Source organism: Callorhinus ursinus, unplaced genomic scaffold (genome assembly GCF_003265705.2).
Source record: "Callorhinus ursinus isolate GAN/ISIS: 27379988/994484 unplaced genomic scaffold, GSC_fseal_2.0 scaffold11, whole genome shotgun sequence".
Taxonomy (NCBI): domain Eukaryota; kingdom Metazoa; phylum Chordata; class Mammalia; order Carnivora; family Otariidae; genus Callorhinus; species Callorhinus ursinus.
The window spans coordinates 38,581,052-38,604,309 of record NW_027397073.1 but is presented as its reverse complement, the minus strand read 5'-3'; positions in this window follow the sequence as shown (position 1 = coordinate 38,604,309).

The window sequence follows — 23,258 nt, the reverse complement described above, 5'->3', positions numbered from 1 at the left end:
CAAGTCAGGAAACGACAGATGTTGGCGGGGATGCGGAGAAAGGGGAACCCTCCTACACTGTTGGTGGGAATGCAAGCTGGTGCAACCACTCTGGAAAACAGTATGGAGGTTCCCCAAAAAGTTGAAAATAGAGCTACCATACGATCCAGCAATTGCACTACTGGGTATTTACCCCAAAGATACAAATGTAGGGATCTGAAGGGGTATGTGCACCCCAATGTTTATAGCAGCAATGTCCACAATAGCCAAACTGTGGAAAGAGCCAAGATGCCCATCGACAGATGAATGGATAAAGAAGAAGTGGTATATGTACCCAATGGAATATTATTCAGCCATCAAAAGGAATGAGATCTTGCCTTTTGCAATGATGTGGATGGAACTGGAGGTTGTTATGCTGAGTGAAATAAGTCAATCAGAGAAAGACATGTATCATATGACCTCACTGATATGAGGAATTCTTAATCTCAGGAAACAAACTGAGTGTTGCTGGAGTGGTGGGGAGTGGGAGGGATGGGGTGCTGGGTGATAGACATTGGGTAGCGTATGTGCTATGGTAAGCGCTATGAATTGTACAAGACCATTGAATCACAGATCTGTACTTCTGAAACAAATAATGCAACATATGTTAAGAAAAAAGAAAAAAAAGAAGATAGCAGGAGGGGAAGAATGAAGGGGAGTGAGTCGGAGGGGGAGACAAACCATGAGAGATGGTGGACTCTGAAAAACAAACTGAGAGTTCTAGAGGGGAGGAGGGTGGGGGAATGGGTTAGCCTGGTGATGGGTATTAAAGAGGGCACATTCTGCATGGAGCACTGGGTGTTATGCACAAACAATGAATCATGGAACACTACATCAAGAACTAATGATGTAATGTATGGTGATTAACATAACAATAAAAAATTTTTTAAAATTAGATTTTAAATTATCTTTCTGGTGTAATAATAGTAATTGATTTAATCAGATTTTATCCTGGGCTTAATTTTTTTTAATCAGCTTTATGGAAGTATAATCTTCATACAATCAAGTGTATTTCCTACTTGCCCTGTTAATGGACAGAGCGTACTCTGCAGCAGGAGGAAGCCCTCAGGTAGAGATAAGAAACTTCTGTTTATGAGAAAAGGAAAGCATTTTTCCTATTGGCTTCTCTTCTGTCACTGACCCCTGAGCTCAAACCAGGTACAGGAAAAACTAAGTCCCACACTTGCCTTCCCATTCAGATCTGCCAGCATCATATAAAATAATAGACCAAGTCAGTTCCCTAGCTGGTTGCGATAGTTCTTTAGGGTGGTTAAGATGGAGATCACCGGATATGGCGTAGACTTGCTTCTCTCTGCCAAGTACAGCTAAAAACTGAAAATTATACAAGAGGCAACCAACAGAGAACTCTGAAAGATGTGAAGAGAAAGGCAAACTAGCTAGGGACCCCTAGGCTTGAGGAATAACACAGCAACAGGGCATCATATTGACCCCCTGCCCAACAGAAGAGGGCCACTCAGTTCTAGCATTTGTGACCCTCATTCTTACAACAGGATGTGGCCCAGAGAGGCTAATTCCTCCCATAAATCAAACCAACACCAGCACCATGCAAACTCAACCGCACTGGCAAGAGTGATAGATAGAGAGCCCTACTGATGATAGCAGACAAGGGAAGTACAGTGTTTCTCCTGAGATTACCTCCCCCACCAAGAGACACCAGGTGACCACGTAGCAGTGGAAAGGGGGATCCTACCACAACAAGCACCTGGCCCAGTAGTGCTCTCCATCTCTCATCTGTCACAGGAAGGTAAGTCCCATCACATCAAATGTCAGGTGTCCAGGAAGGGCTCTCCTTCCTGACTAGGCTGAGAATCCTCTTCCCAATAAGAGACATTGGGGCAGTGGGATAGGGTGGAGGAAGGTAAAGAGGAATCCCTCTATAGAAAGCACCCAACCTGGGAAGTGCATACAGCTTGGGAAGACATCAACCAGCCTAGTTTGTAGAAACTCCTTCCACTCCCTCAAATAGCACCAACAGAGACCAGTAGCACCTCTGCAATACCAAATAAATCAAGCATACCAAAATAGCTGTATTAAGTGTAATAAACTCAGTTTTGCTTAATTAAAAAGAGGGAGTCACTGATGTGTATACATTCCCAAGTTTCCAGAATTGCTCAGACTTTTATTAAATTATTTCTTATTTTCTACTAGTCATCAGCCACAGAAAGACTACATGTTCAACTAGGTGAACATTCTTCTGGAATAGTTGTGTCACAAACATCTTGGAACCTCAGCTGAGTCTTGGGGCTTTTAAGTAAATCAGTTTTAACTGCTCTTGTTAGAAGTGGGAGATTTCTTGATCATCAAAGCAATGCTTCCTTGAACCTCCTCATATAATAAAGTATTTGGCTCTGCATCTACACATATAATCACAAGAACCACTCTTAATGCAAAGGGTATGGTAGATAATCAAAAAATATATAGCTTTCATAGTTAGGTGAACAGATAGTCCAGAATATGTACAAAACATTATTTTTATTCAGTTTTGCTTTATTTTCCAAACTAAATGCAATCTATGAGGTGGGAGAAGGATGCAGAGGACCTGAAATTTCTCTTTTTATCTTTCCAACTTTTAGTCCAGTTTCTTAATATGTGAAGATTCTTCAGCATAGGTTGTGTGTACCAAGAGGCCATCTCTGTCATTGGAGTCACTGGGGAGAGTCATTGGAACCCTATTCCCTTTTCACCCTGTGATCTTAACATTCCTTTACCACCTTTGTTCCTCTGTATTTGCAAACCAAATTTTTATAGCAGGCCACCCTCTTGAGGGAGGTTTTGACTTCTATGAGTAATGTATCTATTACACAGATATTTTGTACTGTGAAGGGGGGCTCTTCTTTGTCTGTCTCTTTTTATTTCATGTTCAATACATCTAACTCCTTATTTGTCTTCACAAGGATAAGATGTTACCATTGTCTTGGGATGTGCCTTCCTTAAGAAGGGAGGAGAAGACACAAAAAAGTGTCATTCCCTAATTACACGTATTGGTTTATCCTTTAAATAGTCAACATTTGTCTGAAGAATGTTTCTTGATCAAATAAAACATATTACGTCTCACACTCTTAACTAGAAATTTAAATGATCACAACTATGACTTTTTAAGCAAATGCATAAAATATGGGTTTTACAACAACAACAAAAAGAGAATAATTAAGCAATGATGAATTTACAAGGGTATTTATAACCTTGAGTTTTGGCACCAAATGTAAATATGGCTCCATGAATTTCATGTTACAAATATAGTAGAAAAGAGGCAAGACCAAATATGTTTTTTATTGATTTTACATATATAGCAATTTATATAAATCAAGTTAAGAGTGAAACATTGTGAATCTACAGGAACTAGAATTGAGTGTTGCTCTGATATGAGATGTCAAATTAGTTGAATAAGGAGGCTTTAGGTTGAAGTGGCTTCAATGCCTTAGTAGCCTACAGAAGAAAACCAAAACCTGAGATTCTAATGCATCGAGCTTAAGAAATCAAAACCTAAGGACAACCCATCACAAACAGCCAAATAGGCTTTCCCAAATAAAATGACTACTTAAGCTGTAGCCAAGCAAATGATTTCCTTGCTTTACTTCTACCTCTTCTGTAAAACTTTTTCCCCTAGCTCCTCTCAGTGGAGTGCTCCTAAACACTTCTGGTTTGGAATCTGATTCCAATACATTTTTGCAAAATAAACTCTTAAAATTTTAATATGCCTCAGTTTATCTTTTAACAGAATTGTTTGTAATTCTTTAAGTCCTGCAGAAGTGGTACTTTTTAGTGGCAGCAGTAGTAACTGTGACACAGTAAATAATAAAAATGATAAAGATAGAAGGAGCTCCAATTATACTCAAAGTCAAAGCAAGTTCTTTTCAACAGGAGACAAGGGAAGCGCTCAGTTTTAGAGTTAGGCAGGCCTGAGTTTGGATCTCGTTTGGCCAGAGCTTTCATGACCTTTGCCAAATTATGTAACTTCTCAGAACTCCAGTTTCCTAATCTATAAAATATGGTGATTATAGTATCCCCCTTGTATGGTTGTGAGTAATAAGTTATTTAATACATGCAGAGCACTTAAGATATTCCTAGCAGATAGTATTTCATAAGTGTTAGCTCATATTTTGTTAGAATTCTTATTTCTACTTCCCTCCTATTTCTCCTCATCCCTTCTAATAGAGTTACTAACACTTTATGTATGGCTCCCCTCTTCCTTACTATTGCCTTAAACCCTGATCTTCCACCTCGCAAGGTAGCTGGAGGCTGTCATCCCCAGAAGGGTCTACCGCTCACCAGCCCAGTGTTTACACAGCTGGCAAACCTGGTTCTGCAGCCAATCCGCATGGCTCAGAGGTCTCCCTTTCTTAATGTGGGGCAGATAGTGTGCATGGCATTTTGCCTTTAAAGATCCTCCTCCATTCTCCTACGCTGAACTTCATGCCAACCGCCTACCTAGACTCTGCTGGATTGAATTCTTTGCTTGGCAGGAAAATTTTTCACTCGATTCTCAATGTTTAGTCTCTAATCATTTTCATTTTTTCTTTTAACAGTTTATGTAATAATACCAGATTCTTAGTGTGTTTGGTTTTTCTCCTTGAAAGCTGTATTAGATTGGTATTGCTACTATAACAAATTTTCACAAACTTAGTAGTTTAAAATGACACAAATTTATGTGCTTACAGTTCTGGAGGTCATAAGTCTGAAATTAATTTCACTGGTCAAGGTGTTGGCAGCACTGGTTCTTTAGGGAAGCTCTGAGGGAAGAATCAATTTCCTTGTCTCTTTCAGCTTCTAGTAACTGCCTGTATTCCTTGTCTGGTGGTCTCTTCCTCCATCTTCAAAATGCATTTCTCTGTTTCCATCATCACACTGTCTTTTCCTCTAGCTCTAACTACTACATGCCTCTTATAGGGACCATTATAATCATAATGGGCCTAGCTGGATAACCCAGGATTATCTCTGCATTTCAAGAATCTTAATTCAGTCACATCTGTAATATTCCTTTTGCCATATAAGGTAATACTGATGGGTTCCAGGGATTATAAAATGGACATATTTAGGTGGTTATTATTCAACCTATTATAAAAGTGCTTCACCTAAGAGAATAAAAAGAAAAAGGAGGAAAAAAGGAAGGGAGAGAGGAGGGAGGGGAAATTGAGAAAGAGAAGGATAAGAAGGGAAAAATAAGGGGGATTTTGCATCAAAGAATAAAATCAAGTCATAGACAGTTCTTTGATGAAGCATAGATAGAAGCAACCCATCATTATAGCCAGATGTATTTCATGTTTTAAAAAAGAGATGTGATTTGCAGATACACTCTTAGGACTACATCAAAATAAAAAGTTTCTGCACAGCGAAGGAAACCATCAACAAAACTAAAAGGCAACCTACAGAATGGGGGAAAGATATTTGCAAATGACGTATCTGATAAAGGGTTTGTATCCAAAATACATAAAGAATTTATAAAACTCAACACCTCAAAAAAACAAATAATCCAATTAAAAAATAGGCAGAAGACATGAACAGACATTTTTCCAAAGAAAACATACAACTAGCCAACAGACACATGACGAATATGTTCGTCATCACTTAACCATCAGGGAAATGCAAATCAAAACTATAATGAGATATCACCCTCATACCTGTCAGGACGGCTAAAATCAACAACACAAGAAACAACAGGTGTGGTGAGGATGTGGAGAAAAAGGAATACTCATTGGTGCAGCCATTCTGGAAAACAGTATGGAGGTTCAAAAAGTTAAAAATAGAAGGGTGCCTGGGTGGCTCAGTCAGTTAAGCATCTGACTCTTCATTTTAATTCAGGTCATTATCTCGGAGTTGTGGGATGGAGCCCCATGTCAAGCATGGGTCCTGCTTGAGATTCTCTCTCTCTCCCTCTCCCTCTGCCCCTACCCACTCCTTCTCTCTCCCTCTCTTAAAAAAAAAAAAAATAGAACTACCTTATGATCCAGCAATTGTACCACTGGGTATTTATCCAAAGAACACAAAACACTAATTCAAAGGGATACATGCACCCCCTATGTTTACAGCAGCACTATCTACAATAGCAAGATATAGAAGCAGCCCAAGTATCCATCAATTGATAAATGGATAAAGATGTGAGATAATTTATATAATTATATTCCATTCTATATATATATATATATATATATATATATATATATAGAGAGAGAGAGAGAGAGAGAGAGAGAGAGAGTATTATTCAGCCATAAAAAAGAATGAAATCTTGCCATTTGCAATGACATAGATGGAGCCGGAGAGTATAATGCTAAATGAAATAAGTCAGAGAAAGACAAATATCATATGGTTTCATTTATATGTGGAATTTAAGAGAGAAAACAAATGAACAGGGCAGGGAGAGAGAGAGAGACAAATCAAGAAACAGACTCCAAGTTGTAGAGAACAAACTAATGACTACCAGAGGGAATGTGGGTAGGGGGATGGGTTAAATAGGTGATGAGGGTGAAGGAGTGCACTTGTGATGAGCACCAGGTGATATATGGAAGTGTTGAATCACTATACTGTACACCTGAAACTAACATTACACTGTATGTTAACTAACTGGAATTAAAATAACATAAAAAGCCAAAATAAGAGAGAGAGAGAGAGAGATGTGACTTGCTGACGTAAAAGAAAAGGGAGAATAGTAACATAGGTAACACAAAACCTGTCCAATTTAAGAACCACAATCAAGAAGAGTGTGAATTACTTAGGAAAGAATTTTGCAATGACCCCACTTCAGAATGAAGGGGGAAATAACAAGTGCATTTTATTATAACTGAAATGAAAACCTGAATGGCAATAGCCCATCATGTAATCCTTTTCCTATCTGTTTCTGCAGCTCACAAACAGCCTTCTGGGATAAGCCTGATTGATAATATTGAGAGAGTTTAGTGGAGGAGAGTGCCACCCTCTGCTTGGTTTCAGCAATAACAAATCCAACGGGATGCTACAGGGAAGGACTATTACATGGTGTTCTAGCTATGCCAACAGAGGGGTGTTTGATAACAGCCAATTTTAAGAGATATAAAGGGGTATAAAAGCAGTGGGGAGATTCACATTCTGGGTATAATTTACTTATAAAAGATTCATTCCTTTTTATATGCTCAGGCAGAGAAAACCTTAAAGTTCAACAAAAGTAATCACAGCATATTAATTTACTCACTGTAAATCCTGGCTAGAAATTATTTTTGTTAAACTTGTATTTTTAATAGAGTGGCAGTGTTAATTATTCATAATACATAGGTATCTGATTTGGACTATCTTGTCATGTCATTAAATTAATCATGAATATGTATTTGTGAAACATTTTTATCATATCTCATGATTTACAGATGCTTCTGCAAATGCCTGTAATGCAGTCTTTCATTAACATTGCTGAGCTAAATGCATTTTCAAAAAAGAAGTCTTAAAAATAACATAGGATGTAAGCAAAATAACTAAACCAAATTTTAGCATGGAAATTTGTTTAATAAGGATTATGAGAAAAATATTCATGAAGCTCAAAATGAGAAGACTATTATTCAAATAAAACAGAAAGAACTTCTATTTTTGTATACAGACAAATGCCATGAAAAGAAAGATAAAACACTTGAAAAGGGAAATAAAACAACTTCAGGTTTTCTCTTTATATAAGCAATATAGTGTAACTTCTAGAAAGTTAGGAGAGTTATTACTATTTAATGCGAGTGATAGTCACATTTATTAATAAAGTGGAAGTAGGAATTGGGTAGTTAGAATTCACACACACAATCTTATAAATTTCAGTTAACTTAATACTATTTGAAAAATGGACAGAATGAATAATTGGAATGTGTACTAAACTTCCTCACTCTAATATAAAGCATTTTGTTTAGATAGCATGTCATTCATGTAAATCTATTTATTTCCAGGAGCCAAAAATAAAGGAGGGGACAAAATAGAGACATTTTTTCAAAATATCTTACTAACAAAACCCCCAAAATGTGTGAGTTCTACACCTTTATTTTCTTCATTCCTCAGCCAAGTATTTTTTGAGAACCCATTCTATGAATAATAACTAGATGAGATATCTTGTTAGGTCCCGCCCAGTGCCGTCATACAGTGCACCATGAGGAAGCCATCTCCTCTGGATTACCTTTAGACAAAACTATAAAATATATTGAACTGAAATGTTACAAGTACTATCTCTCACTACCCAGAGACCCAATCCTGGGGTCTCTTCATCCCTTCCCCCACTCAGGTCAGGACATAGGCTCAGGAAGTTTCCTGAAGGCCCTTCCCAAATCCAGCATTTGTAAATTTGTCCCCTTTTTTCAGGGTCTTCCTATGTCACTGACTAGTTAACTGGGAAGATTAATTCCAGCTGTGAGGTGGTAAAGACAAATACTACTATGCTTGTTAAATTGCAGTCTGGACTGGAAGGGCAGCCAAAGCCACAGGACAAATACAGAGCATTAACATTGATTTTAAGCACCATATACATAATCTCGATTTTTGCCCTAGAAAAGTCTTGTTAAAGGTTATGATTTATCTTTTTGAAAACCTGAGTTCAAATGGTATTACCTTAAATATAATGCATTGGTATCTGTCTATGTAATATTCATGTATTAAAAGCTGAGAACCAAAATTGTTTCAAGAAATTATAGAATTATTATTTAGTATAAAGTTTCTATTATTTTAAAAAATAAGAGGTTATGTAATGGTGGTGGTACCTATGAATTATGAGAAGAAAATTTTGTTCCAATAATATCAGGAATGCCTGCTGAATTATATCCTGTATTAACTCATCAGTTGAGAGGTTAATCAAAATCCCAGTCAGAAGGAAAAAAATACTAAAAAATAATGTTCAATGAAGTTTGATAAATAATTGTAAAGTAGAATAATTTCTGTTTCATAAATATATTTGACAGAATTGTTGTGCTCCAAAAGTACAGATACTTTAAAGTTTTGTAGGAAAAAATAAACAACTAACTTTTCCTCACATTCCAATGAAAAAGACCCAAGATCCAAATTCGGACAGTTGAGGGCTGTCTTAATGGTCCATTCAATCACAGTATGGTTCATTAAGTAGATTATGCCATGTTAGGATGGATTTAGAAGCTAAAACAACTGAAAAACAGCTGATTTGTTGGTATAGCCAGGCCCTTAGAAAGTGTAGTAGTTTCCCCAGATTTTTATAGGATTATTTCACTTACTAGAACTTTGATAGTCCAAATACATGAAAGTTTTACTAAACCTCAGATTTTGTATTATATATGAGGAAAGCACAGGTTAAGCAAATTCACAGGTGAAGAAGATCCTAGGAATGATTAATCTACTGTTTTCAAATACTGTAGTACTCACCATTTGTACTAAAGCAGTTAACGTGCTAATTACAGATAGATGTGCCTTAGTCTATTCCTTAGAGTCAGCAAGCCCTCTGTTTGGCAGAGCTTTTCACTTAGTTTGAAGAACTGAATATTCTTAGAAATAAGATTTCATTTTTTTAACAAACAAGAAAAACTCCAATTTCATATGGCTGATTATTCCCCAAATTTGGGTATCTCACTCATCAAATTCACCCTGTGAAACATAACAGCTACCCAGCGTAAAGCCCTGTTGCAATATAATTAATTTATAAAACAGGTGTAACTCCTATTTCTTCCATCCCTCAGTCTCACTGTTAAAAAAAGAGGATCGATCATATGATTTATAATTCAAATATTCTGCCAATTATTCCCTAATTGGTTAAAATTTACCAAGCTTTACTAGATGAGGGGAAAATTGGTCTAGGGAATATTTGGAAGTGATAAATTATTGATTTTTAATGTTAAACACACCCCAAAGCAGCATAGAAGAAAGAAGAATCCAGGAGAGACAGTTTTTGTTTCATTGTTTTTTTTAATATTTTATTTACTTATTTTTTTGCCAGAGAGAGATGGGAAGGGCGGCAGGCAGAGGGAGAAGCAGGCTCCCCACTGAGCAAGGAGCCCAACGTGGGGCTGGATCCAGGACACCCCACCCCCTCAGGATCATGACCTGAGCCGAAGGCAGACGCTTAACCGACTGAGCTACCCAGGTGCCCCAGTTTTTGTTTTTTTTTAATACTGCCTGTCATTTCACTGTTTACTGTTTTGCGGTAAACCAGTATACTGGTTTTCTTCCAGTATAAGACATTTTATTCTAAAATTCATGTTTGCAGTGCCAACTTCTGTAGGACCCAGGTACTTGGTAGTAATGGATTTAGATGAGCAACTAGCATTACTGTGATAGTGATATAACTTTGCAGTATTTTCCCTCTGCCATAATAGTCCTCTACTTCATGCCTAGTCTTCTTTATATTTGTCCAAACTTATTAAAGGTAATGAAAGAAAACATATAGTGAACTCATGGTAGCCAAGAATAAAGGAAGTAAGGGAGGGAGGGGGAGGGAGAAAAAAGGAGGAAGAGGGTGGGGGGGAGAAAGAGAGAGATGAAAAAAGAGAGAAAATAGAATTTGGTATTGTTGGTATTATAGTGGGCTCCTAAGAGGCACCTGCAGGTAATCTAAATGTGAAAACCTATATTAGATTGGGGGAGGGGAGGGATCATGACTGGAGGGGAACTCAAAATGGCTTCTGGGGTACTGGTAATATACTGTTTCTTGATCTGCTTACTGGTTACATAGATAGGTTCAATTTGTAATAATTCATCAAACTGCCCACACATATATGTGTTTTTGAGCATGTATATTTCACTAAAGTATATTTTCTATATTTCATTCAAATATTTTAAAATAAAATGTGTGCTACAGGGAAACATGTATTATTTTTCATCTGTTTTAAGTTTACCTGGATGAAGTGATCTCAAAAGTGACTTAAGGCCATCTATCAACTTCACAGTTAAATATGATCTTTTCTTATCAAAGGCAACCTTGAACTGCTAAACTTAGCTTTCAATTATGGCTACAGCTCTTTAATCACATAGTGGTCATAGACAAGTAGCTTTACTGCTCTCAAGTCTCAGTTTTCTATTTGGAAAATGTTATAGGACCACTTAATGAGACATTAGTTCCAATCTTGTTTTCCCTGAGCCAGTCTGCTGTTTTCTGGGCTTCCTTACTTCAGAAGTAACACTCTCTTTGGGTTTTAAGATCCATCTTTAAGAAAATCTCAAACCATCTTTGTTTGCAAGAAACAAACTGGTATTTGTTTGAAAGGAAACTCTAATTTCAGCAGAGGTGGGAAGAGGAAGGGAAGCTTGTGCATTTTGAGGAAGAAGAAAGGGATAGTTAGGGCCCTATCTGAAGCAGGTGGAGGCTAAGCAGATTCTGGGATCAGCTGAGTTCTGGTCACACTCCTTGGTTCTCAGCAAAAAGAAGCATTCCCATGAGTCTGTCTGCGGTTTCAGTGGTACCTGAGCACAGTTTCTCAACTTTGACCCTATTGATATATGGGACAGCATAATTCTTTGTTGTCAGGAACTGCCCTGTGCATTGTAAGATGGTTAGCGGCATTCCTGGTTTCTACCCGCTAGATGCCATTAGCACCTCCCCTCCAAGTTGTGACAACCCAGAATCTCTCTCATCATTGCCAAATGTCTCCTAGAGGGCCACATTCTCCTCATGCCCACTGAGAACTACTGGCTTACAGCAAAGGGCTAGATATTGATTTGGTATGGAAAGGATGGAGGGAATAAATACCAAGAGCTACAAAGCCACCTACCTTTATTTATTTTTCAATTTTGTTAGTTAGCATACAGTGCAATATTGGTTTCAGGAGTAAAATTCAGTGATTTATCACTTACATACAACACCCAGTGCTCATCAAAAGTGCCCTCTTTAATACCCATCACCCATCTAGCCCATCCTCCACCCACCTCCCTCCATCAACCATTAGTTTGTTCTCTATAGCTAAGAGTCTTTTATGGTTTGCTTCCCTCTCTCCTTTATTTCCCCTCCCATATGTTCATCTGTTTTGTTTCTTAAATTCCACAGATGAGTGAAATCATATGGTATTTGACTTTCTCCGACTGACTTATTTCACTTAATATACTCTAGCTCCGTCCACATCATTGCAAATGGCAAGATTTCATTCTTTTTGTTGGCTGAATAATACTCCATTATCTGTCTATCTGTCTATCTATCTATCTATCTATCTATCATCTATCTATCTATACATCTTCTTTATCCATTCATCAGTTGATGGACATTTGGGGTCTCTCCATAGTTTGGCCATTATTGATAATGCTGCTATAAACATCAGGGTGTATGTACCCCTCTGAATCTGTATTTTTGTATCCTTAGGTAAATACCTAGTAGTGCAATTGCTGGATCATAGAATAGGTCTATTTTTAACTCTTGGAGGAACCTCCCAAACTGTTCTCCTGAGTGGCTACAGCAGTCTGCATTTCCACCAACAGTACAAGAGGGTTCCCCTTTGTCTGCATCCTTGCCAACACCTGTTGTCTCCTGTGTTGTTAATTTTAGCCATTCTCACAGGTGTGAAGTGGTATCTCACATTGGTTTTGATTTGTATTTCCCTGCTGAGTAATGTTGAGCATCTTTTTATATGTCTGTTAGCTATCTGGATGGATGAAACACCTAAATGTGAGACAGGAAACCAGAATCCTAGAGGAGAATGCCACCTGCCTTAAAATGGGCCTCTAAAATTGCATAATAAGCACATAAAATGGTGTACATATAGAATAAAGTCCAACTTCTTTGGATTATGTAAGCCTAAAGTTCATATCAATCCCAAGATTGGGGGTGGACTCTTCAGAATGTTTTTTTTCATAAACCCTGGTAAGTGGGAATTAAGCTAGATTTAACTTGATTTAAAAAAACTAAAAAAGGTAACAATTATTTTATGTGTCATGATGCCAATTTGTACCTGCTTTGTGTTTAAAAAAAAAATTAGCAATATTCCTAGCATACAGCAAACAGCCAACGAAATTAAGTGCATTATCACCCCTACTTTATAGATGATGAAAATGAGTCACAAGAAGGTAAACAACCTTCCCAAGAACCAGAGCTAAGTAATAGAGAATGGATGTTAAAGTACTCCTTGTGCCCTTACTGTTTGTAACACCGTTGCCAATAATAATGGTTAATTTTGTTGGAGTACCTAGAACAAACCACTTAATCTCCTCTCAATTCAATTTAGAAAGCACAGGAATCCATTGTATTCCCAACACCCATTTTAGTCATTTCAGGATACAAGAAAATTCTATAACCCAATTTAATTTTTTCTTTTCCTTTTTTTGGGGGGCGTGGAGGGGGTAGTCAAGACACCTGAAACAATAAAGAACCTGCCAGAATGAAGGTGCTTAAGTATCAAAATGATGGATATAGACTGTAGGCACTAAAAACATTTTGAAAAAGAAAATTCAAAATGGATTGAAGTAGATGAGGAAGGCATCATGGGACCTGAACTAGAAATTTGAGAATGGTTAGAAAAAGTAGAAAATGTCAGGAAAAGCTTCAATATCAGGAAAATAACATAGGTCTTTCCACAGCAGGAAGGCCCTACAGTCTGGCACCAATTTTTAATCTGCAGCTTCTGTTCTCTTTATAGCCCCTACAGCCTTTTCCTCATATAAGCTTGAGCATTCAATTGTATGATTCGTCAAATACGTCAGACCCTCTCAGGACTCACACCCTCCGTACAGGCTGCTCCCCTTGCCTACAGTCACTCTGCTCACTCTGGCCCACTTCACTTAAAATTCTTATTTTCCCTTCAAATTCAGAACTCAAATTTACTTCCTCCTATTTCCTAAGAGAAAACCAGCAACTTCCTCTTTTCTATTCCCAATACTGTCATAACACTTCCACATTATTTGGTGATTTATGCCTAGAGGTGCCCCCATCATGTGTCAAATGCAAATCTCTGGTAAGTATACCAGTATTAATTCAGCATGGTATGAAATTTTGTTCTACCCTTTAATTGAGCACCATCAAAATCCACTTATGCAAATATTCACCAGATCTTTTGATTGCAATTTTAATTGTACAACTAAAGCATAATTCCAATTTCTGTTTACATTTTCCAAAAAAATTAGACCTAAATTTAAAATCCCCTGACTTTTATGACTCAATTCCAATATGCTCTCCCATTTCCCTGAAGTAATATTTCCAATTTGTTTTCTACCTTTAGTGTATATGTGTGGGTTTCCAATTGTTTAGTGTATTTGTTTTTATTTAGGTTGTATCATATTCTATGTATTATATAATATGTAACTGTGTTGATGCCTGTGGATTGTGTATTTCAGTTTGTAGACAGTACTCCATAAATTATATGCTTCATGTGTGATTTAAAATTCTTTAGCAAAGATACTAAGCTTGTTTGCAATGTCTTGATAATTCAAATAATGCTGCAGTGAACATTCTTTTGCCCTCAGGCACAGATATCTAGAAATAGAATTGGAAGGTCACAGGCTCAGAAAATTTAGTTTTAATTGTACTTTCAAATTTCTGCCTAAGTGAGTAAATCAGTGTATTCATACCCTAAAAATAGCTTTGGTAGGAAGCTGTTTTCCACATTTTTACTGACACTTTATTACAAGACTTTAAAAAATTTTGCATAAAATAATCTGATTTTTGTTTTTATATAGATTTCCCCGATTGGACTAATGGGGGTTAATATTTTCCTAATATTGAATATTATCATTTATGGCATTACTGAACATGTTTCTAATATTTCACTGTTAAATATGTTTGCATAGGTTTTTATCAGATAGCTCTTAATGAATTAAGAAAGTATCATTCTACTCATCATTTTTGAGGAATTGTTATCATGAATGTATATTAGATATTATAAAGTTCTTAATCAGCATCCATTAAAATATATGATTTTCTCCTTTAGTCTCTAAACAAAGAGAATTGTTTTGAAGGAATTTCTCATGTTGTTCCATCTTTACAATACATGGCTAAGTCTTGATTACTGTATCAGTTAGGGATTGCATTCACCTGCTAGTAAGAGAGACCTGACTATTGTGGATTAAACACACGAGGACTTATATTTCTCTCTCTCTCTCTCTCTTTTTGGTGCAAAATTGTGGTTTTATTAACAGGGCAGGGCACATGGACAGAAAGAGCTGCTAGGACTTATATTTCTGAAATAATCAAGTCTGGAGGAAAACAGTTGCTGTCATTGGTTGAGCAACCTAAGGATATAAAGGAGCACATCTCCGTCTTCTCTTGTTTTTTCCTCATAGACCGAAGATTACCACTAGAGATGTAGACATCATGTCCTCATTAGATGCAAGAAAAAATTAAAAAGACAGAGAGAGAGAGAGAAGTAGGGTAATAATTTCTTAAGAGTCCTAACCCAAAGTTTCTTCTTGTATTTCATTAGCTATTCAAACTCCAGAAGATTGAGAGGAATATGCTTTTTAAGCTGGTCATATTAGTGACTAGATTAAAATTAGGGTTTTGTTACTAGAGAAGAAAGAGTCTATTTAGTAGATAACTAATTATCCTCTTATCCTCATAATGTATTGTTCTTTTAACACATTGCTTGATATGAATTGCTAATATTTAATTTGTAGCTCCACATCATCATTAGCACAACCCATTAGAGCTTATTCAGATTTCACCAGTTATATATGCACTCATTTGTGTGTTGGGGGGTGAGGGGGTATAGCTCTATGCAATTCTATCACATGCATAGCTTTAAGTAACCACTACCACAATGAAGATACTTAATTGTACCATCACAGGACTTCTCCATGCTACCTCTTTGTAGCCACACAAACTCTTGCTCCCCATCCTCACCCTCAGCAATTGATAACTTGTTTTCCTTCTCTGTAATTATGTTATTTCACAAATGTTATATGAATGGAACCATGCAGTATCATAATATCCTTTTGATATTAGCTTTTTTCCTCTTCACCCACTGAAGGACATTTGGATAGTTTGGGGCTACTATAATAAAGCTGCTAAGAATATTCCTGTACAAGGTTCTGCATGAAAATACATTTTCATTAATTTGGTAGATAAACACAAGAGTACACTTTCTGGGTCATATGGTAAGTCCATTTTTAATTTTAAAAGAAACTACCAGATTATTTTCCAGAGTGCCTGTAACTATATTCCCACCAGTGATGTAGGAGAGATCTGGTTTTCCACATCCTTACCAACTTCTGGTATTACCACTATTTTTTTATTTGGCTATTCTAATAGTGCTGTAGTGATATCCCACTATGGTCTACATTTGAGTTTATCTAGTGACTAGTAATGTTGAACATATTTTTACATGCTTATTTTCAATCTGTATGTTCTCTTTGGTAAAATTGCAACTCAAGTCTTTTGCTCACTTTCTAATTTTATTGCTTTTAATTTTGAAGTTTGAGAGTTCTCTATATATTCTAGATACAAGTCCTTTGTCATATATGTGATTTATAGAAACTTCTCTCATTGTGTGACTGGTTCTGTTACTCTCTTAACAGAGTCTTTTACAGAGAAAGAATTTAATGTCAGCAAAGTCTAATGTATTAAGTTTTTTTTATTGTATAGATCATGCTTTTTGGTGTCAAATGTAAGAACTTTTTGCTTAATGTCCATTAAAAATGGTGCAATAAGGACGTCTAACAATCCTCTCCTCCACAAAAGCAATGATAAAACACAAAATTGTCAAAATCAAGATTTCCAGAACTATGAAAATTAACTAAAGATATTCACCAATGTATAGAGTATTTATTCAAGACTACTGGTTGAATCTTGGTTAAAACAAAAAAAAACAAAACAAAACAGTGTTCTTTGTGCTATTTTTGTTTTTCTTAGTCTCCATGACCCTTTCATCAGCCCCGTGGTTACCTTGAAAGCAATACCTCCACAATTATGCTGAAAAGCAGTGGCTTAACAGCCTCTGGAGGTGAAAGAACAGGGTTAGATCTCTTCAAAAGCCCAGTTCCTAAAGAAGGGCTATTATGTGACCTGTCTGGCAGTTTCTTGGGCAATCCCACTAGCAAGGCTTGGCTGACACAGAGCTGACCTAATGTAAATAGCCTTTCACTGGGGGTGTTTGTCAAAAAACAATCAGCCATAATAGTTTAATATCCCAGATGCCTGAGATGGCAATCACAAATAGGAAAAATATCAAACAAATCTAAAATCTAAAAGCTTTTGAGTGAGATGTATGTAGATGACTTTGAAAAGCTCTGACATATTTCTAATATCTGGAAGGCCACATGCTATGGCCATGAAAGACCTAAGAGAGCTCTAAGCTCTCACCTCTGGATGAATTTGAAGTTCTGCACAAATGGGAAATAAAGGTGAAGGTGGACTTGTAAAATGGCTACCTGAACATTAAAGTAATGACCCCCAAATCAAACAGAGACCTTTCACAAAATATCAGAGACTCTTTGCTTCAGGCATTTAAAGAAATCTCTATACAGTCATTAGCTAATCATTAAGCAAACTGAGCACAGACTTCAGTGGCCATACATTAAAAAAAATACAGACTGAAAAGAGTTTATCCAGGGAAGCTACTAAACAGGAAAATGACAACAACAAACAGCAACAACAAACCTATTTTAAATGTCCAACTTTCAAAAGAAATAAATTATAAGACGTGGAAAAATAAGAAAATATATCCCATACTCAGGGGGCAAGAGAGCAATTGATAGAAACATTTCCTGAGGATACCCAGGCATTGAACTTACTAGACAAAGCTGTTTTAAATATGTTCAAAGAACAAAAGGAAACTATCTGAAGAACTTGAAGAAATACAGTACCTTGTCTAAAAAAAAAAAAAAATGGAGATTGAAGTATAAGATTTTGTAGGCTTTTTTTTTTTTTCCCCTCAGACACTGGGCACATCTCTTCCTCTACAACAACTACAATGAAAGACTGATTATTCAGATTCATCCTAGAGTCAAGTTAAGTTGATACCATTCCTTGGTTTTAATTAGATGGGTTTCTCCAGTTATGTCTCCTATACCCAACCTCTCACACATCTGGCTTTTTAATATAGTCACTATTTGAACTGGAAGAGGGTAGCTGCATTTTTGGATCACTTCATTTAATGGGGAATTCAACTGAGAGCCTTAGAATTCAATTACCAAAGAATGCACAGGATTATTTCCTCTTATTTGAACCCATTTCCCTCTTGTTTGAACCCATTTTCCACTCCTGTTTTCTTTGTAGAATTTGGAAAGGGAAGCTATGTATTGTGAAAGTATTATTAGATTAATCCATTCATTTGGGGTATTGGCGCTCTTCCAGATCTTGGTATGTTTCTTCAACCCAGTTGACTCCTTCCCATTCTTGAGTCTATCCATCTAAAGCAGACTGAGTCTCCACTTGCCAGAATTCAGACAAGATATTCACCTCCAGCTGTAGAACTTGCCACAGTTCTAAGCTTATCTGCAAGTGGCTATTGCTGTTGGTGTTAACCATGGAAGCAAAATTGTATTACAACCATATTACATGCTAATCAGAAGCAAAATCTCAAATTACTTATTGTTTACCTTTTTGTTTTCTAATAAATACAATTAAGGTCTACATTTTCTCTGAGGTACAGTACCATACAAATTTTTATATATAGGTGGCTAGCTGTCATTATTCTAAATCTAAATATTAGCAATTTCCATTTTGATGTTTTCTTTGACCCATGACTTTTTTTCCAAGTTCATTGGACAACATTGCCATTTGGCAAGATGCTGGCTTTCATTTTGTTGTCTACTTTTATATTTATTGCATATAGGTCAAGATATATAATGCATAGGTTATTTCTCAATTTTTTGTAATTTGTTCAAGATTATTATGACTCTAGTATGCAGTTACTTTTGTCTTTTAAAATTCTTGAGTGTTTACAAAACTATAACATCTATTTTGTGTGCAAATAATTCTATAAATATCAATTAGATCAAACTCATTTATGATATCTAAAACTTTTAGAATTTTATTTATTTCATGTCTGTTAATAAAAGAACTATTTTAAAATCTCCAACATGACTGAAGTTGTCATATTTTTTACTGAATTTTGTAAGTTTAGTCATTCTGTAAGGATCATGACTGTTACATTATTTTGAGGAAGAGGGTTCCTTTTATCAAAAAAAAATCTCTCTTTGATCCTTTTAATGCTTTATGCCTTAAATTCTGAATGTTGTTAAAGGTAAACTATTTTCTTTTTGTTAGTATTAGCTAGACTAGTATTTTTCCTATTTCCTTATGTTCCATCAGTCTGTGGCACTTTGTTTTAGACATGTGTCCAGTAAATAAAATATAGCTGTATTTTTACTGACATACTTTAACCAAACTCTATTTATTGTTATTTTTTTATTATGTTAATCACCATACATTACATCATTAGTTTTTGATGTAGTGTTCCATAATTCATTGTTTGCATACCCAGTGCTCCATGCAGTATGTGCCCTCTTTAATACCCATCACCAGGCTAACCCATCCCCCCACACTCCTCCCCTCTAGAACCCTCAGTTTGTTTCTCAGAGTCCATAGTCTCTCATGGTTCGTCTCCCCCTCCAATTTCCCGCCCTTCATTCTTCCCCTACTGCTATCTTCTTCTTTTTTTTTTTTTTAACATATAATGTATTATTTGTTTCAGAGGTACAGGTCTGTGATTCAACAGTCTTGCAAAATTCACAGCGCTCACCATAGCACATACCCTCCCCAATGTCTATCACCCAGCCACCCCATCCCTCCCGCCCCCCACCACTACAGCAACCCTCAGTTTGTTTCGTGAGATTAAGAATTCCTCATATCAGTGAGGTCATATGATACATGTCTTTCTCTGATTTACTTATTTTGCTCTATTAATTTAAACTTATTCCTGCCATCTTATTTGGTGGTTCATATTTGATACTCTCTTTTTCTTTTGTTTCATAACATTTCTATTATTGGCCTGATTACATTTTTGTTCCATTTACTTTTCTATAAGTACAGAAGTTTTACTATTTCTAGAATAGTGGTTTGCTTTAAATTTTTAATGCAAGATTGGATTTTTTAATAGCATCAAGATTTAATCTATACTCAGTCTCCTTTATTTACTTAGCCTGCCATCTTGAAGCCAGATGTCTCTCTCAGATAATGTGAGGTAATACTTAATTGAACTTTTTGGGGTAGGTACATTTTATTCATATGTCAGCAATCATTTATGCCTTTAAATTTTCTCTTCTCCAAATCTGTATTTCAGTTCCCAGTGCTTTGCTGAGTTCAAACTTTGGTTCCTGACCTAGTAAAAATAGCAGTCAAATAAGAGGGAAATTTCCCACCAACCTCTGAGCCAAAATCATGGCAATTAATAAAAATAAGTAAGTAGTTTGTTCTGCACACAGGTTTTTGGGTTAAGATAATTACTTGCTACATACTTAAAATTCAGCAGGAAAATATTTCAAGGAAAAATATATCTTGCCTGTAGGTTGTATATAAAGATGACAGTGCACTACCCTAAAATTCTAAGACATAACCCAAATCTCGGAGATTCAAGATGTATTTACTGAGTACCTATGATGGTCTAAGGATTGTTAAATGGCTGGTTGTAAAGAGGTGAACAGAATGGTCATGATCTGAAGACTTTAAGCAAATAAGCACACAAATAAGTACATCTCTGCTAGATGCACCAGCAGAGATGAAATGTTTACATTTTTTACTCTTTTGCACAGACAGATGTCAAAAACCACAATAGAAACATGGAAGAAAGCCCTTCACTTCCTAAGGAATAAGTTTAGGGACTTGGTAGCAATGAACTATTCAATTCAGTTTTCCAGGGAAAATTAAAATATTTATGCTCTTTTTATTCTAAGGGTTGAGAAAAAAATGTTTTTGCTTCTGAGGAGAGGATTCCTTCCTTATGAGTAATGTTAAAATATTTATAATTTCACATTCTCCGCCCCCTCCCATAATAAATATGTGTTCACTTGCATTACTGAAGGTGCTTATTTTCATGAGTGGAGTCTATGCTTGTGAATACTTAGGAAACTTACTAGCTATAAATCCCTCTGATGTGTTTAGACTGAGAAACTTTCAAATAAAAGGCTGAAAAAGGAAATGAATATAGCACTATTCAGATAGTATCAAATTAGCAAATCAGTGCAATATAAAATGGTGACAGGTAGGCCATGCCTTTCATTGATAAAAGATCTGCTTTCCGAATGGGATTATGAAAAGCTATGAAAACAGGAATCATATATTTGTCGACATGAACAATTAATTAAACTAGTGTCATTAGCAAATAATTAAACCAGGAAAACTATAGCCATGTTCATTAATCATTTTAAATTAATTATGACAATGATGTTAATAACAATTTGGCATTTGCATTTGTATGAACATTTTGGAAAAGAAATATGTGTATAGTGGCTTTGAATCAGAATCTCCTTCGGAGAGGAGACTTGCTAAAAATGTAAATTTTGAGTCCCATCCCCCAGAAATTTAAATTCATTAGATGTGAAAAGGGCCCTTGAACATGGATTTAACAACCTCCCCCTTCCTTGCATGCACACACACACACATGTACACACACATACACACACCCAGAAATGGTCATTCTGATACAGGTGATTGGGTAGATGATACTTAAAAAAACATTTCTTAGATAGGTAAAACATTGATGAAAATAAGAATTGTTACATTACCTATTGTGAATTAGCATTTGTTTGAATATTTTCTTTATATATATTTTATTTTAAAATGGTTATTTCATTGGTAGATAGTGAGGTTTAATTATCTATAGAGAGTAATATGAGTAAATCTATAAACTGATGACAGTATTACAAAAATAGACTAATATAAATAACTTAAGAGTAGTTCTTGATCTGTTTTCTAATAAGATGTTAAAATGGTATAATGAAGGCTCTCTCCTCCAAGAATAACCACAGACAAACTAGATAGGGAAAATACCAAGAAAAAAGAAGTGTAAAATTCCTCTGGGTAGTAGGGGAATTGCTTTGCAATTGTGTGTTTAGGAGGGGCTTGATTCTGGACTTTAGCCAAGACAGTGTTGGCAGCCTGGGATTATTGTGGGAGAAAAAAGTAAGAACAGTGTAGCTGGAGTTCTGCTTTTGCTTCTTTCCCACCATTGCCCCACCATTGTCATAGCAGGGGTGATACAGAGTTCTGGTACAGGTATCTGCAGGAGGCAGTTCCCAATTGGGAAATAGTAGAACTTTGGGTCATTAAGTTAGCTAAAATAGTAATAGTGGGGAAAAATGGAGTCTCAATACATGACACATTTGCTAAATTTTGAAGTTATGTCGGGTGGGAAGCAAACAAGCTATAATAGAAACCAGGGCTGAATTGTATGCAATCTCAGGAAACAAAGAACATTCAGGGAAGTGGCTCCAGTGAATATACCAGGACTAGTGAATGGATGATCTGAAGCCAGTTTTACCAAGGGGGGATTTTACTATTGTGGGGGAATTGGTGCTAGAGGCCTAGACTCCTGGCTCGTCAAGACAGAGGGCCTTTGCAGGCAAAGATGAACTTTCAGCAAGCACAGGATTGGAGAGACAAAGGCAAACTGGGGTCTTGATGTAGAAGTAGTTTCCTTTAAAACACATAAGCACATAATTCTGAAGCTCTTCAGTACAGAAAACTAGAAAGTTAAGCCAAAAATCTCTCAAAGGAATGCAGAATTTTATGTCATCTTGCAGTGCTGGGAGGACAAAGACTAACTAGAAAGAGGGGCCCTGACAAACGCAAGTGTAGTCTCATTGAAAAGCCCCAGAAGGCTAGGAAGCCTGCAGCTTATTAAAATGGCAACCAAGCACCCAACTTCTTCTGCCTAGCATTAAAAAAGGGAAAATACTCTGGGTGTGATAACATCATCAGAAAGATTCAGTAAAAAATGTATTAGCTATGCCAAGAGATAAGACAACATGACCAAGCCAAGGAGAATGAATACATGATAATAAAAGAATCAAACTTAGTCCAGATATTGGAGTTAGGAGACAAAGACTTTAAAATAATTATAATTAACCTATCCTGAAGAATAGAGAAAAAGTTGTAGAAAATACATGAAAATGTTGAGAGTTTCACCAGACACTTGAACTAAACAAGAAAAATATATAACTGAGATTCTAGAACTTAAAATATGATAGCTGAAAGTAGAAATTTATCTAATAGGTATAATAGCAGGTTAAACTAGAATACAGGATTAGTAAGCTGAAGGACAGAACAATGGAAACCCAAACTAAAGCATAAAGAAAAGCCTATCAAATGTGTAATAAGAATCTTGGAAGAAAAGAAGAGAGAGAATGGACCAGAAACAATACTCAAAAAAAGTCATAACTAAGCATCCTCAAAAACCTCTAGTAATCCCTAA